This window comes from Podarcis raffonei, chromosome 1 (genome assembly GCF_027172205.1).
Source record: "Podarcis raffonei isolate rPodRaf1 chromosome 1, rPodRaf1.pri, whole genome shotgun sequence".
NCBI classification, from domain to species: Eukaryota; Metazoa; Chordata; class Lepidosauria; order Squamata; family Lacertidae; genus Podarcis; species Podarcis raffonei.
Genome location: NC_070602.1, coordinates 32,773,434 through 32,787,984, shown reverse-complemented (window position 1 = coordinate 32,787,984; position 14,551 = coordinate 32,773,434). Strand labels below are relative to the sequence as shown.

At 41.6% G+C, this 14,551-nt stretch overlaps 1 protein-coding gene across 2 annotated transcripts in view; it reads left to right on the top strand.

Moving 5' to 3' along the window:
• The window catches only part of MIPOL1 (mirror-image polydactyly 1), a 202,225-nt gene that overhangs the window by 18,259 nt on the left and 169,415 nt on the right, over positions 1-14,551 (top strand). The gene's annotated exons all lie outside the window — the stretch shown is intronic.

Below are 14,551 nucleotides of genomic sequence, written 5' to 3'. Positions count from 1 at the left end.
TATTTCTAGGTTAGCGGAGTCTGTAACCTGAAGCGTATGTAACCTGAAGCATATGTAACCCGAGGTACCACTGTAATATGTTTTTATATGTGTTGGCAGTCACCCAAAGTGGATGGGGCAACCCAGCCAAGATGGGCAGGGTAATAATAATAATAATAATGATGATGATGATGATGATGATGATGATGATGCCCATAAGAGCTTTGATCCAGAGGAGGCAGTTGCTGACAAAGAGAGAAAGTACCATAGGTTTCATTTTGTTTTTTTGGCCAGTTTCTCCCTGCAGCTCTCCACATACCACCTACAGGAGTGAGAATGGGCAAAAATTAATTTCCAATACCTTTCTGTTACTGGATGCCCCTACACACTCAAAAGCCCTTCCATGAGGATACCAGATTTATTCCACTCTGACACCCACAGTGTATGTCTTACTTGGAATGATGAGTGGAAAATTTATATTTGTCACCCCAGTTTTCTATTTAATAATCAAAGAAAAAATTAAATAGATTTCTATAAAGATCTTTATATAGTCCAAGTTGCTGAACTGTGTAAGGTGCGCGCCATGTCTCAACAGGAAACTTAAAAAAAAAAAAAAAAACTTTCGTTGAGCAATTCTGTGTATCACCTTTTGTCATAGCAATCTATTTTGGGAGTCTTGAACTACAGATAAGATATTTATTGAAAATGGCTTGACCTTAAATTTACCTGTACTCCACCCACGTGTTCTGCAAAGGACTGCTTTACAAGCACCCCTGCCCTGATGAATGCTCATTTCTACTCTAATTTCTTATCCAGGTAATACAATATGTCTTATGTCACACACATCAGTTGTATAAAGGTTTGCAACTTCTCATTACGCCACAAGACAAAGCCAGTAAATTCTTCTTTGTAGCCCAGGTAGCAGCCTCTTAAGTGAAAAAGACAAGCAACTAAAGAAAAAAAATCCATATGTAAGGAAAAAAATATTTATTTTTAAATGTGAGTGAAGTTTAATAGGTTTTTCTTCAACTAAGTGGTGCAGCAATAAAACTGCTAGCATATTTGCAAAGCTAAGCAGGGTCTGTTACGGCTTCAAATTGGGTGGGGGACAGCATGTTGTGATTCCTGCATTGCAGGACTCTCAGGATTCCTTCCAACTCTGTGATTCTATTACAGTGGTACCTCGGGTTACATACGCTTCAGGTTACATACACTTCAGGTTACAGACTCCGCTAACCCAGAAATAGTGCTTCAGGTTAAGAACTTTGCTTCAGGATGAGAGCAGAAATCATGCTCCGGCGGCGTAGCGGCAGCAGGAGGCCCCATTAGCTAAAGTGGTGCTTCAGGTTAAGAACAGTTTCAGGTTAAGAACGGACCTCCAGAACGAATCAAGTACTTAACCCGAGGTACCACTGTATAGGGGTCTCCATAACACAGAGTTTTCCAAACTTTTCATGTTGGTGGCACACTTTTTAGACATGCATCATTTTGCGACACAGTACTTCAGTTTTACAGTCTTGGTTTTTGAACAGCTTAGTTCTCAAACATTTTGGCTCCCGAACACCACAAACCTGTAAGTGACTGTTCTGGTTTGCGAACTATTTTTGGAAGCTGAACGTCCAGCGGGGCTTCCTGCAGCCAGTCAGAAGCCGAACTTTGGTTTCTGAACGTTTTGTAAGTCGAATGGACTTCCAGATTGGATTCCATTCAACTTCCAAGGTACAACTGTACTAGCAAACCCGAAGTTAAACTAACTCCTTTCCAGCCCTAGGAGGAGTTCAAAGAGCATTCACATGACACACCTACTACGCAATGCAACCAACACACTAATGTGTCGTGACACACAGTTTGGAAAGCTCTGCCTTAACAACTCTGCGCACCCTAACACTGATTAGTGTTTGTTAGAAACTCAGATATATAAGCTAATCGCCAAATGGCACCTTAAACCTGGGTTACATTCGCCACAATGGTATGTCTAGGCACCATTCCTCCCCCCCCCCATGGAGTTTATTATTTTTAATATTATTAGTTTCATTTCTATGCCACTTTAGATTTTAAAGAAAAAAATCCAAGCAGTTTACAGCACCTTAAAACATCAAATAAAACAATACAGAATAAAACTAATTCAAGTTTTACATCAAATATTTCAGTTCCTTCTGCAAGTGACATTTTGCATTCCCCATATTTATTTACCTACTTAATTTATATAGCAGAAGTACTGTAGGAAGCCAGTGTGATGTAGTGGTTGGAGTGTCACACTAGGACCTGAGAGATCAGTGTTCATATCCCCACACAGTCATGAAGTTCACTGACCTTGGGCCAGTCACAGTCTCTTTACCTACCTCTCGGGGTCAGTGTAGGGATTAACTGAGGAGGGGTATGAACCATGTACTCCTTGAAGAAAAAAGTGGGCTATACAGTGGTACCTCGGGTTAAGAACTTAATTCGTTCCGGAGGTCTGTTCTTAACCTGAAACTGTTCTTAACCTGAGGTACCACTTTAGCTAACCGTCGCCACTCGATTTCTGTTCTCATCCTGAAGCAAAGTTCTTAACCTGAGGTACTATTTCTGGATTAGCGGAGTCTGTAACCTGAAGCGTATGTAACCTGAAGCATCTGTAACCCGAGGTACCACTGTACATGCAATAAATAAGCTCTTCTGCTTAGCTGCTTAAGAAAACTGGAGGGGCTAGCCAGATGTCAGTCACTAGCCTGACATCCAGAGATCTCCATATGGTCTCAATTAGAACCTCACCAGTTGCAAAATGCTCCCAGCGCCTGGCTAATTTCTAACAGTGCCCTTAATAGCACTTAACAGTTCCCAGCATTCTTGGGGGGAAGCCATGACTGGATGTATAGTGCAGATGGATGTATAGTGCAGATGGGATCAGGATTTGAGATCCTGGGTTGGATAAACATTATAGTAGTTCTCGTCAGTGCAGATTCTACTGGACATAAGCATGAGTTAACTACATGGATCAAGAGAAAGGGTTGGAGAAGGAGAGGGTGTTCAGTTGCCCTCATGGAAGTCATTGAGCATATGCAGCGATTTATAGAATTTCTGCCACAAAGCTGCAATTCCCAGAGTTGCGTGGAAAGAAGGATTGATAGTTACACAACTCTGGGAATGGGGGCGGGGTGTCTCTTAACAACTCCCAGCACCCTTAGCAGACTACTGTGCCCAGGATTGTTTTGGGGGAACCCATGGCTGTTTAAATTGGTGTGGTGCTGCTTTAAATATATAGTGCAGATAGATCCCTGGTTGGAATGTGAAAGTGAAGTTGCAGAGCAGTGAGAAACATGGTTAATTCTGATGTGTATATTAATACACATTCCACGCGTCATGGAAGGGCGAAGCTAGCTTGGTGATCGCTCCTCTTCCTTCAAGCAGTTCTAATCGCCATGAGGAAGAGAACGCCTTTGATTTGACTCTCATATTTAAACCTGCTTGGGGCTTCCCCTCCTCTTAAATATTTGCTGATTTTGCCATTGATTGCAGTTGGCATGGAAAGAGCCCTCAGGCCCCATAAGTCTCTCTCTAACTGTCTGATTATATTCTATGCAAGGTTGACCTCAGTTGCAAGCTTAAAAAGTGCCATTCCTCAATTATGGCATGATTCCAGAAATATCTCAACATTACTGTTCTGAAGTAATATGCCAGGAATAGTTGGGAGCTGCCAAAGCAGCTGTAGTTTGTAGCAGAAACACAAAGCCAGATTTTCCCAGCTAAGATCTTCCAGAGCCCTAATAGCTAGCTTCCCAAAATCTGTATCCCATTATGACTGCAAGAACGCAATTAATATTTATGGGTTCTGTTATGTAAATGTAAATAGTTGCTTTGGGATGATGGTAAAAGGGAGTTAACAGGGTTCTCTCCTGGGCCTGGTGTTGTTCAACATCTTTATAAATGAATTGAGTGTAGGAATTGAGGGGACAAACTGGAACATGTGCGGAGGAGGGCGACCAAGATGATAAAGGGTCTGGAAATCAAGTCTTATGATAAACAGTTGAGGGAGCTGGTTATGTTTAACCTGGAAAATAGGTGTCGGAGAGGTGATATGATCGTTGAAGATGGTTATCTGAAGGGCTGTTACATAGGAAATGGAATAAGCTTGTTTTCTCCTGCTGTGGAGGGTAGGTCTCAAACCAAGAAAGGAGATTCCAACTAAACATCAGGAATAACTTTCTGACAGTAAGAGCTGTTCAACAGTGGACGGACTCCCTCAGAAGGTGGTGGACTCTCCTTCCTTGGAGGTTTTTAAGCAGAGGTTGGATGGCCATCTGTCATGGATTCTTTAGTAGAGATTCCTGTGTTGCAGGAGGTTGGACTAGATGTCCCTTAAAACTCTACAATGCTGTGATTCTATAATTCTGTGATTTTCTGATAATCTGCTGTGGTTCTGACACAATCTCTCCAAACCTGCTTTTCAATAGAAACCTCCAATTTCCTTGTGGAAAAATGATTTTCTGTTGAGACTGTGGCAAGAATGAAGGTCTTCCTCCCCACCTTCCGTGGTCCTGAGACTCCTATAGGTCAGGGATGGGCCACATTCTGATTCCATGGGCCAGATTCTTATCTGACCCCATCGGCCAACTTTCACAGGCCTGTGGGGCAACCCACCTGTCACTTCTATGATATCAAATGATTGACAAGTGGGGTATTCTGCCCACCTGTCAAAATCCCTTGCTCAGTGGTTCCCAAGCAGGCAAAATTGACCACTGCATGGGGGAGATGAATTTTGCTTTCTCCTGGCAGGCAGGATTTAACCCTCTGCTCATCTGCTGATAGCTGAGGGATTAAATCCTTTCTGCAAGGATCTACTAGTTTTTGGTCGCATTATCATTCTGTATTTTAATATGTTGATATGTATTTTAATGGCCTCGAGACTTTATGTGGGATGTGGTACAGAAATGCTCTTAATAATGAAATAAATGAGCTGGTCATGACTAGAGGATGGATAACTGTGGCCAGGTCTGACCTCACCAACTGGAGCTGAAACTTCTGGATGCCACAACCACCTGAGCAGTCATAGGAAAACTTGCACAGTTATTCATACCTAGCATTCAAGGAGTTTCTGGGTAACTGTCTGCACAATAATTTAGCTGCACAAATCAACAAGTGGACATTCTTTCACAGAAACAGTTGCACATGTGTAGAGATCGCTTGTGCCTGTTTTTAGTGAAATGTGTGAACAAGCCTATTAAAAACATGGGGAATTGAAGCACCCCATAAGCCAAAGGTCAGGGGGTAGAGCAGAAGTCCACACAGAACCACCTTCTGAAACTACTTCTTTGGAAAGCGGCAGAACCGCTGTAAAACTCCAGCAGCTAAGCTCAACTCAGATAAAAAACCCAGAAGTTCACCATGGCTGATGGTTTCAAAAGTAGCTGAGAAGTCCATGGGACAATATTCTCATCACCCCTTTCATTTTCCGGTGTGAGACGTCCACGAAGGAGCAGAAATGAAATGTTATGGGCAGTGGCGTAGCGTGGGTTGTCAGCACCCGGGGCAAGGCAAGTAATTTGTGCCCCCTAACCCGTGGATTTGCGCCCCCTAACCCGTGGATTTGCGCCCCCTAACCCTAACCCCCAGATGTTGCGCCCGGGGCGGCAGGCCCCCCCTGCACCCCCCACGCTACGCCACTGGTTATGGGCACAGAAGTATGAAGTTTTATAGTGTTCAGAGTACTGTAGTGCTTTTATTATCAAGGAATGTTAATAGAATATGAGGTAGTTGTTGCTTTTGATGAAATGTTCTCAGTGTTCAAACCACAATTTCAGTTTAGAGGTGGAGATGATATTTAAATGCGTCTGAACTACAGATTCTTTTGTTTTTAGGTAGCCATTTAAAAAATGCCTATAACCTTTTATCCTTTTTGCTGTGAAAACTTCTCAGCACCTGTTCTGGGCTGAGTTGAGTTTTCTTCTATTAATTTTTTGACCTTTAGATTTGCCAGTAAATTTTTCTAGCTCTGTGGAAATGCAAGTCCTTTTGTGGTGGAGTTTGTCATTACATCAAAACTTGGCATGAATAAGAGTGCTAAGAAAACAGGCTGTTTGTTCCCTGGGGAAACTATTCTATAAGCTAACTTTGCTTTTATATGCAGTACCCTCCTAGATTAAGTGATTTAGTTTAGCTTGGCCTAGGGCAAAACGTTTCAGGATATCTTAAAAGATCCTGGTATCTGATTAACTCCAGGAAAATGGGGGTACATTTTTTCAGTTTTTGCCTACTTATCAGTTGATGTTATAATGGAGATAGCACATTTAATATACTGTTCCTATATGCCGGATTCAAATAGGAGGAATAAACTTTGTTTTGATTCTGTGGTAAATTCAGCTAGGTGAACTTACATTTTCTGCACTGAACCTCTTCTGATGTGCTCCAGCTACGAGTATGGTAAGCCTCTGGCCTGTGGGCACATGTGACTGTGTGCAGAGGGATCTTGACTGGGCATAACTGAAGAGGGATATGACCAGAAGTTACAAGAGGCTTTCGAGAGGACAAGGGCAGCAGGGTTGAAACAGGGAGAAACGCCAATTTAGGGTTAAATAAGTCACCTGCCATGGGACGCGGGTGGCGCTGTGGGTTAAACCACAGAGCCTAGGGCTTGCCAATCAGAAGGTTGGCGGTTCGAATCCCCGTGACGGAGTGAGCTCCTGTTGCTCAGTCCCTGCTCCTGCCAACCTAGCAGTTCGGAAGCACGTCAAACTGCAAGTAGATAAATAGGTACCACTCCAGCGGGAAGGTAAACGGCGTTTCCGTGTGCTGCTCTGGTTCGCCAGAAGCGGCTTAGTCATGCTGGCCACATGACCCGGAAGCTGTCTGCAGACAAACGCCGGCTCCCTCGGCCTATAGAGCGAGATGAACGTGCAACCCCAGAGTCGGTCACGACTGGACCTAATGGTCAGGGGTCCCTTTACCTTTACCTAAGTCACCTGCCTGGGGGAATGGACATCTGAAAACGGTGTGCAAACTGACAAAAACAGAATCAAGGCAGTCTCCAGCATGCCAGCGACGGTAACTTGTGTACGTTGGAAAGCTGGAAAAACATTCTAGTAGCTTGAGGTTGCTCATTAAAAAATATCCAGTGGACATGGGATGCAAATATGGATACACTATTATTCTGCCTTGTTGCACAAAAGCAAGGCCCACTGGGTCCAATGTGATTTTCTCCCGTGTTTTAGCCTTGGTTCATTTGCTTGCCATTTCGCTCCCCTTCTGCATCCTGAAATACCAGTGGAGGGGGGCGCAGCTGCAGGGATGGTGGGTGGCATTGCTTTCTTCCTTCTTTTTCAGCGACCTGGAACACTTGTCTTGAATTCCCTCTGAAGTTTCATTTAGGATGAACAAAGTGAATACTGGGCATTAGTGTGTAAACTCGTGGCTTTGCTTTCCTGTTGTCACTTATTATCCTTATTTCTGTGCTTTGATTTAGCCTCCTACCTTTCTGCAACTAAAACTACCATGTGTTTCTTCAGCCTTACTGTTGTTTGCACTGATACTGCAGTAAAATTACAACTACAAAAAACACAAATCGAATAAGTAGAGTGCTCACTTAAAAGTACTTCTTAGCCCTTGCCACCCACAGAGGACAGTAGCCTCTCCCAGCTATCACCTGGGATCTTTCCTTTCTCCTCTCAGCCTCTCACCTTGGGACACAATGTTCACCTGTCTCTCACCCAGGGTCCTCCGTTGACCATCTGCCACCCCCATGAGTATACAATCTCTGGACCTGAATAAAAGCCCCAAATATAGGATTCCAAAGAGAAAGAAGAAAAAGAAAGAAGAGAAACAGAAGAAAGAAAGAGAAGAAAAAGAAAGAAAGTAAAGTAGACAAAAACATTAGAAAAACATACAAAAAGAAGACTTCCAATTTTCCATCTGCCTGTTGCATTAAAAAAAAAAAAGATTTAAAACATCCAGTCCATGCTAACATCCATGTTCTCTACTTTCTGTTAAACAATATTTCTTTTAAGTCAAGGTGTGTCAGAATCATTCATTTTTCCCCCCATGAAAATTCCAACATGGGTTCTCTAATGGTTATTTCTATCAATAAATGTCAACCCTATTTTTCCTTTTAACTTTACATCCATTAATTTTCATCAACATTACTCTCCACTGTGATCACACATTGGGCCAATATTCTGTATATCCCCCCCCCCATATGTCCATTAGTTCATATTTAGTTCCATATGTTCAGTACCACTTCTTGTATTTCCATTTCCTGTTGTGTTTATGATAGTATCCTGATCTCCTCCGTCGGACCTTCCATTTCCCTTTTTTCCAGTCTTTTTCTAGAGAGAGTACCATAACTTTAATAGCATCATTCTCTGCATTTGCTCCAGATCATATTCAGAATACTTTCTTTCTGCTAGAAGGGCAGGACTGAAGTTTTCCCAAAACTCCCCCCCCCACTTAGTTCCATCAATACCATATCCAAATAATTCTCCATTTTACCATTTATGATTTTATATTCTCCTTCTCCTCCAAATCCTTGAATGGAACTCATTTCCATTTCAGCATCACCATCTGTTTCTTCAGTTTAACTATTTTATGTTACAGCCATGCCAACTTTTCATCAATATGGTCTGGAGCCTCTGAGTATTCCCCATTTCCATTTTCTGTGTTGTTGTTTATTGAATTTATATATTGCCCTATACCCGGAGGTCTCAGGGCAGTTCACAGCATAAAATCAAGATATAAAATCACAAAATACATAATAAAAATAAAAACAGCAATAATTATTATTTTTTAAAGGGCATATCTCTTTGGCCCATTTTCTTCATCAAACATTGATCTGATCATTTTTAATCGTTCAGCCATTAACTGCTGAACAATACCAACAGTCACTGAGTGATCCAAAAGTATCTTTATCATACTGGATGCTTTTGATGTTCTGGATATTATTACCTTAACATTTATTATTACCTTAAAATCACAGCTGCAACTTATCTCAAAGAAAATTCCTTTCCCACGGCTACTGATAGCCACTTTAATTTAAGTTTTTTCACTTCTTTAGTGGCAGGAAACAGAAAAATGATCAAAGATTTTTCACACAGGGATTCCCCTCATTCACAACCATAAATCAGACTTTCCGCTCTGCTTTAGACACTTTAACAGTTTTTCCTTTCAGTTTTTCTTCAGTGACAGAAGACAGTGCTTACAGATTTTCAGATTGTAGATTGTAGATTTTCAGCAGCTGATGGAGGGGTCTTTTGTTACTGTTTTCTTTGCCCCAGAGGTATTTTTAAAGAGAGAAGTTATGGATCCTTCTTACCCATAAAAGGTGACTACATGGCGTTTGGGCACAATGGCAACTTCTCAGCTTGCCAGCTCATTCTATCTCCTTTCCAAGCCACCAGGTGCAGACAGCAGAAAAACGGCTTTGATCAAAGTGTTTTGAGGTTAATTCCCAGATCACCCTTATTTCCAGAGTGATTAATAGTCATACTATCTGTCTATTATCAATTGCCACATAATTCTTTTCTGTCAGCAGGCGCTAACAGAGTGATAGCCAAACCACCACTTCTCTCTCCCAGAAGTCCCTAAAGCCATGAACAGTATTGTTATATGCTCCATATTTCCCCAAGTGTCAAGGGGTTCAGTGGCAGTGCTACCGGGGTTTGGCTTGTCCTTTGGAAGAGAGATCACCGGGGACATATAACATTTTTTATAGTTGATTTATTTTACACATATATAAATAGAGTGGGCATGGAAGTAAGCAGCCAACATGTTCTTACCACGCAGCAGATCTGCCTCATCACATAAGAGGGAGACACAGTACACCACAAAATACTCTCAGCCTTTAGTTCAGAGTTTGTGCTCTCTCTCTCTTCCCCTCCTTCCCTCCCTATCCCCTCATTCCTCTCAATTACACCACAACTCTTGTTTCGCTCTCACATCACACACCCCTTAATTTTTTCCAAACTATGATAGCTTTTCATTCCAATCACCATGTCAGAAAAATAAAAGCCTTTCTCCCCCGTAAAGGAGACACCCACTGATTATCCTATGCCATAAGGTGGATTGCGTGTTCAGACCCAGAGACCTCCCTCCTAATTCCTAAATAAAGACACATTTGACTCAAATTTTAGTTTTGGTTTTTGGCAGAATTTAGGCCACAACTTTATGATTACAGAAAAGTGAGTGGTTGCATAGGCTCTGGTTTGACTAGCTCCCTACATCCTTGCAGGTAGCACTGACCCAGAGCTCTATCATAGGTCAGCCAAGAGTGAACACCTGAGGAAGGTGAAAAACCTGGGAGCAGACTCTATTCACTCCCCAAATGCTCCCCTGGACTCAGGCACGGGCACAACCCCTTTTCAGGGGTTGGCCAATCCAAGTTAAAGGAGTCCCTGGATTCGTTTAACGGAATACCCTTCACATAGGGATGGTGAGACCCTTCTCCCATCCCTATCACATGAACCAGTGCTTATCCGCAACCTTACAAGTTGTGACGACTTGCTACGCAGCAGGCGAAACCCAAATGGCAACAGCCAATCAGCCAAGTGGGAAAATTCCTGCCTTGCCCCAGTCCCAACGACAGACGACACACGACGGCATAGCAAGGTCAATCGCAAAAGGCCCTAAAATTAGGGAGAGGTGGGCGGGTGTTCCGATGCACAAGCCAAAAGAGGAAGCTCTAGGTCACTTGCATAGGTTTTTATAGGTCCTTCAATCAGTTTAGATTGCAACCCCATTGGCCAGATTGAAACCCAGCATCGAGGGACCTACCTATCAGGTGTTGTGGCTATCCAGTGGACCCACCCACAGCCAAGAGGTCAGTCTCCAGATTTCACCGCAACGCGTGCCCTCTTTTAGGGAGGACACAATCTACCATCTATTGAGGGGGCCATGCTGGACTGGTGGACACAGTCAATGAACACTCTGAATTAGCTGCTCCAGACTAATGACCGCCATATTCCACCATCTCTACTCAGAAGTAAAACTCAATGGATTCGGTGATGGGACAGAGTTTAGGTTGCTGTGGCGATGTATGCGAGCGGCATTGCCAGTATGGCGGGTGAACGTTTTTTGGCATCATCCCCTAAAAAAAGTTCAACAACTCCCACCCCCAGGAAAACCTCAACAACTGTGGGCGATCCTCGCCCCAAAAAGCTCAATAACTTTGGGGAATCTCCCCCCCCCATTTTCTTAATTTTGAGTCTCCCAAAATAGGGGGCATGTTATACACAGAAAAGTATGGTAATTCCTTTTTTTTTTTAGTGCAGCAGGTGATTATAACTACTGTTTGGTAAAGAAAGTGGAAGTTTCATAGATGGGGTATATATTATATTTATAACTTGGTGGTTTGGGAAGTTTTTTCTCCAAGAAAAATTGGATTTTAAAAACGATCCATGATTTTTTATCAAATGTAATGATGTCCTTTTGCATTTGCTCTGAAACATCATAGAAAGAGTGGCAAAATATTTTTAGAAGTCAGGAAAAGTAGGAAGCTAACAGGCAAGAAGCAATTTAGATGGGGTGGGGAAATGGGGCAACTTCAGGGGATGTTAGAGGCCACATAAAAGTGGGTCAGATTGCAGGTTGCCCAGTTGTACCATAAAGAAATAGTAACATACTTCCCCCCCCCCTTCAAATCAGGCTTAGCTGTAAGATGGTGGGGGAACTGCCAGTCATCAGACCCTGGTCTTCCTCTCTATTACCTCCGTGTTGTCTGGGTGTGGTGTATGTATATACCAGATTTAGCCCTTCCCACTTTGGTCACACACCCTTTTCTGACCTTGCCAACCACCAGCAAGTGTTTCCCAGATGGGTGAGCCCAAGGGATGCAGCTCTTGGGCTAAGGAACGGTTCCCTGCTTGCTTTAAGGCAAATCTGCAGTGATAAAAGGTAAAGGTACCCCTGCCCGTACGGGCCAGTCTTGACAGACTCTAGGGTTGTGCGCCCATCTCTAGAGGCCGGGGGCCAGCGCTGTCCGGAGACACTTCCGGGTCACGTGGCCAGCGTGACGAAGCTGCTCTGGCAAGCCAGAGCTGCACACGGAAACGCCGTTTACCTTCCTGCTAGTAAGTGGTCCCTATTTATCTACTTGCACCCGGGGGTGCTTTCGAACTGCTAGGTTGGCAGGCGCTGGGACCGAACAACGGGAGCGCACCCCGCCGCGGGGATTCGAACCGCCGACCTTTCGATCGGCAAGCTCTAGGCGCTGAGGCTTTTACCCACAGCGCCACCCGCGTCCCGTAATCTGCAGTGATGGCCTACCCATATTATAATCAGGCGGCAGTCTCTCAACACTATCCTCCCCTCAGAGGAGGTCAGGTCCTGTGACTATTTATTTTAAAAAAATATTTCACTCTTTTCCTAGAGAGGTCCCTGGAAATGCTTATGGTTTGCTTTTGGTTAAAGCTATTGCTGAACGAGGTTTTGGTAAACTACTACTTAATTTCATTAAAAATATATAAAAACAAGATAGACATATGTGTGCCAAGTCTTGGGTTTGAATCCGATGCATCTTCTTGCAACGAGACCTGAAGGTCTACTCTATCTAATCACATGTTCGTAACTGCAAAGCACCTATGAATTAAGACCAAATAAGGTGCGTATTGGGAGAGACATGAGTATTACTTTTTAATAGGTACCCAGTCCTTTGTTCTGAAAATGCTGAAGTTTCCATTAGAGTTAAGATGTGTTGTGTGTATTTACAGAAAGCCTGAAACCTTAAGATGTAGACGTGTTTCTTTTAATTGTTTGAATTATGAGAAGATCTCGTTCTTGCTTAAGAATACAGAAATGTACCAGTAGATCTGTTATTAAAGATTTCTTCCAGCATAATGTCTGAATCCAAATTCATAAAGAGTTGGAAAAAATGAGATGTCTGAGCTATAGGATTCACAGGGATTTCATATGAAGCCTATTTAATCAGGATAACACTGTTATTAATATTCATAGAGTCAGCTGGAACACAAATGACAGACTATGGGGCCTAAAAATTTTTACTTGGTGAATTTATTAAAAGCAGCTTAAAAAATTAATGGAATTCAAGTAAAGTTGGTGAAAATGAAAATCTTATGTTAGCAGGGGGAAAAATCTTTATTGGAACTTCCTTTAAAACCATCTTGCACTGATATCTTTGACAGATTTCATCGGTACTTAAACGGGGAGGATGCATGAATGGTCATTTAAAAGGATTTAAACACATTGGCACATTAATTTTTACATGAATAATAAGTAGTTTCCAAAAGCAATTAACTTACAGTGTACAAGATTTGAATAGAAAAATAAGACCATGGCATTAAAGGGCAAAGTAAATGTGCTGTACATTTTAAAATTAATAATATGTCTTCTAATAAAATAATTGAATTCGTATCTACAAGGGTTATTTAAAAACATTTAAAGATTAATAAGATAAGCATGTTTTGTTGCAAAAAAGAAAAAAAAGCATCCATAGAGAGACTAAAGCACAAAGTCTTAAAAGTGACTCAGGGTTGTGATTCAAATTCCATATTATTGTTTGTTTAACATAACCTTTCATTTGCTTCTGTCTGTTAAGAGAGGGTGGTATACTCTAGTATCTTTTAATTTGTATAATTTGGCAATGCTTAGTTATGTTTATATATGTTTATGCTTTTTACACAAATTGCAGTGTCTGGTGGCTGATGTAAACAAGTATCTAAGTGTGCTTATGTTCTTGATTTGTTTAAAGCTTCAAAAACACACTGACACATTAGTGATGTCTGTACAGAGGAGGGCTGTATGTGGTTTCACAGATATATAAAGCTTATTTCCTTCTCACTTTACCGCAATACTGTAAACTAAATAATATTGGTTCTGAAGATAATTATTATAATTTTACGGTATCTGAAGGCAGCTGTCAAAGAAAACTCATGATTCAATCAACACCAACAGAAATTATTTAACTGTGATTAAAATGACAACGTAGCCCCAAGGCAGCTAAAATTTGTCGCACTTAAGCCTCACTGATATCAAATTAGTCACAAATAACTTATTGACTTCAGTGGGTCTTAACTAACTTGAACTAGATTGTAATGCATGTTGTACTCTGAAAATAAGTTATTGTAATCTGTGTGCATTTTCAATGTACACTATTAAACATCTTCCGTGTACACTATTTAACAGCCTTCATCATCATTATTATTATTAATAATTATTATTTTATTTAGTAATGTTTGGTTATGGATTATAGATATATAACTGAAGGCACTGGTAAGTTTTCCCAGAGCGGTTTTGAATATATTTTTGAATGTATTTTCAAAAATTGACTGTATAGAATATATTTTCTCTTTAGAAATAGAATATGTTCATGACCCTGGAATAACCTTAAATCTTTAATATGTTGGTTAGGGGGATTATTTTAAATGTGGGTAGGATATAATCCCTGCATAGGGGAAAATGTACAGTGAAATCCTATTCATCTCTACTTGGAAGAAAGTCCTATTCAGTTCAGTACGGCTTCCTCCCAGCTATAAATGGGTATAAGATTGCAGCCATCGTCATGCAAGATAACTGTGCCAGTTCTATATTTCTGTGGAAACATATTTTGGGACGCCTTTTCCTAAATTGTGTACATTCCACAAAACAGACATTT